We start from the raw sequence: 3739 nt of genomic DNA, 5'->3' as shown, positions 1-3739 counted from the left end.
ACTACTCTGTTGCTTACGCTTTTCAAGGCTATTCTTGAAAGCCAGCCTGTTGTACATATGCGATAATAAAATATATATTAGAAAAACTACCATAAATTATGGAATTTTGTAGTTGAGCATACAGAAGATTTTTATATTTATTAACTCATATTAAACTTTTCACAAGCTAAAAAGAAAGCAGAACTGTACCCTCCCTGATTTCTATAGATTCACAGATCTGTCCTGAGCTGCACATTTAGATGCACATGACTGGTCTAAACGCTGTATCAGCATAAATCTGCCCAGCAGCGGCAACCTTTGAACCCCACCCTTCTAATTTGAAGGTAGCTCGCAGAAAGGAAAAAAATCCACTCAGAAACGTTTTAGAGAGCTGTTAAAAAGTACATATGTGGTAGTTTTGTACACTAGGTTCCCAGGTGCTGATGTGATATTTGTAAGGTGGCAGTCACAGGTAGGTTGCCTCTAGTGTGACGGTGGAGTGGAACACTTGCAGGGTACGAGGAGATCAGGATTGCAACCCCTTTCAGTACAATGAGGAATTAAACTGACTATCTAGGCTAATGCTTTGACCTCAGTATGCTGCTGCTGAAACCGGTTTTTCTTTCTCCTCCAATATCCCTCAAAAAGAAATGAGTGAGCCTTGCCAATCTGAATGCAGTAATTTTAGAAACCATTTTATGTTCTGACTGCCCAGTGGAGAAAGCCACTTGCCTGAGGCAGAAGTGTAGTGCCTGCTTCTCAAGAGAGAAGTTATGACCCGTCTCACCATCTGTGTTTCCTATTCATTGTCTCTAGGCAATACCCGAAGTGCCTAATTCTCCCCGTGCACTGTACTGGGAGTCATGGTCCCTAACACACCACTCTGGATTCCACTTTCTGGCTATGAGCTCTGGATTTCTCCCTGTAGCGGAGTTGTTTTGCTAGATTTAAGCTTCTATTTGCTAGCAATTAGTTGTTTTTGTTATATCTTTGTAACAATCTGGTTCTGGTCAGCACAGGACAATGGACTTGCTATGATAGCATCTGACGAATTAATTTTATTTTGAATTTGATTAATTTGAATTTTATCTGGATTCCCACTAAATGTAACTCACACAACGAACAGTATCAGGAATGTAACACTGGTTCCACTGAATTCAGCTCCAGCTTTGACCATGACTGATTCAGATCTAGGGCTAGAAATTTATGATGTGATCAGAAGAGCAAGAATCTCTACTCTTCAGTGTGACTTTTGCTTCTGGCTTTGATGGCTTGATAATCTGAGAGCAAAATCTTAGGTGTGTAATTCTACTGGGCAGAGTTTTAGAAATGTTTAACAATTCTTACAAAATGCATTTTCTCTTTCTTTAGGATCGGCATAAAACGAAAAATTCCTTCTTGTTTTGCAATCAAATGCTATGTCATTACTAATTCATCCAGCCTTTGGACAAAAAAAAACCAACAGAAAAGTGCAAAGTTGGTTAGTTTGTTAAACACAACAATCTCCCTTATCAATCCACTAATTTGCAGAATTAATTTATCTCCCACCACATAGGTATTTTGAAAGAAGTATATTAATATTCATTTCAAATGTGTGAAAAGGAAAAAGTTCAAACTGAAAATACTGTTGAGAATATGTTTTCATCAGTGTTGCAGAAAAAAATCTCTTTATATAGGAAGTATACATATGACATGAACCCTGTGTGGGTTTTCAATCTGACTTCAAAAAAAAAGATGCAATGCTGAACCCCCTGTGTCACAAAATTTCAGGTAAACCATTTATATTCAGATTTAACTAAACCCCAATCACAAAAAAACATCTTTTTTAACTTTCTGTCTTATAAACTTTTTGTTTTCTAATTATCTTATATTTAGATACTAGGAACTCTGCTTATATATGTGCTTAGACACGCATACACTCACACACACACACACACACACAAGTATGTAAAACGTCTTTGAAAACAAGGGTAAATATGTGAGTTACTGTGAAAGACAGCAAGATATTTAGTGGCTATTGCATTGCTTCTGTAATTTTACAGACTCTCTTCATTAGAACTGACTGTAATGCTTAATGGAAAAGTACATTTCCTCCATTATACATGTAAAATGTATTCTTTGGATTTATCTTTCCTAGTGACACTGTATTCTGTCAATTGTATCTAGGTGTTATTAAATAAAAGAATTTCTGCTGGGATGATCTGTATTCAAGTGATCATGATTAGACTCAACTGCTTCATGAACAGTTTCATGATGGAAGAAGTAGTATCTTTGTAAGAGCTTCATCATTAAAATCTTTTCCCCTGAAGAGAGGAAAATCATCTGCACCTGATTCCCAGTTGAGGAAAATGGAAGTCTCAATGATGACTTGGGATTCCCAGGACATAGGTTGTTTTGGGTAAGGATGTGGTGTTCATCCCTCTTCCACTGGAGCTAGGAGAGTGAAGAAATAAAGACTGATCGCGCTAGAGGGAGAAAGCAAAAATTTTAGCTTTACAGTGTTCCCATTTGAAAGGGGGAATACTGGGCTCATTTTTTCTTTCATGATTGTTTATGCAGTTTATCTAAAGATCGTTTCAAATTAAATGTGTAAAGAGTTTTTGAGACAAGTGCAAGGACTAGTTGTTCCTTACGCAGTATTGAAGCTACAAGGCTGTAAAGTTCAAGTCTCCACTTCTGTCTTGCCACAGTGGGTCTTGAATTCTTCAAAAGGCAGATTTTCCTCAGCCATCTCACCTGTTAGTGAGCTGAAAGAATGGGTTTCTAGGACAGACAGCCTTTTCAGGCTGTTGTGGAATTGCATCCTAGTACTCTGAGCTAGATGTAGCAGATCAAACTAGTAAGGCTAGTTTGGATAGAAACTAGATGGATAGAAGCAGCACCCACAGCATGCCAAAGGTGATGCCTTAAAAGAGCAAACACCATTCAGTTCTTTCAAAAAATACCATGGGTGTCTTTGCACCAGAGAAAAAACTAACTGTTGAATTCATGCTAGCTGTCATGGTTTCAGCTGGAATAATTTTCTTCCTAGTAGCTGGTACAGTGATGTGTTTTGGATATAATATGAGAATAATGTTGATAACACACTGGTTTAGTTGTTGCCAAGTAGTGCTTACCAGAAGTCAGGGCTTTTCAGTTTCCCATGCTCTGTCAGTGAGGAGGTGCACAAGAAGATGGGAGGAAGCAGAGCCAGGACAGCTGACCTGGACTAGCCAAAGCAGTATTCTATACCGCAGAACATCATGCTGAGTATATAAACTGGAGGGAGTTGGCCTGGAGGTGTCAACTGCTGCTCGGGGACTTGCTGGCCATCGCTTAGTGGGTGCAGAGACATTGTATTGTGCATCACTCGTTTCTCTTGCACTTTATCCCTCTCTCTTTTTGTTCTCTAATACTGTTTTTATTATTATTATTATTGTTGATGATTATTTTTTACTTTATTTTAATTATTAAGCTGTTCTTAACTCACAGGTTTTACCTTTTTCTGATTCTTCTCCCCCATCCCAACGTGTCAGGGCAGGAGGGAGTGAGCAACACCTAGTTGCAGGCTGGGGTGAAACCATGACACTGGTGCAGATAACTAACTGCAGCTTATGTTGAGGCACTTCAATGGTAGCGTGGGGTAGGGAATTTTGCTGTTGACTTTTCCAAGAAAGTTCCCTGATGAACTTGCTGATGTTTCAGACCACATGCTGAAATCATTCATTCTCCCATGAAGTGTGTAGGGGGTCTTAGACATCACTTAGAGGGCACAGATTTG

Source organism: Falco naumanni, chromosome 6 (genome assembly GCF_017639655.2).
Source record: "Falco naumanni isolate bFalNau1 chromosome 6, bFalNau1.pat, whole genome shotgun sequence".
In the NCBI taxonomy this organism is placed as follows: domain Eukaryota; kingdom Metazoa; phylum Chordata; class Aves; order Falconiformes; family Falconidae; genus Falco; species Falco naumanni.
Note: the sequence above shows the minus strand (reverse complement) of the source record.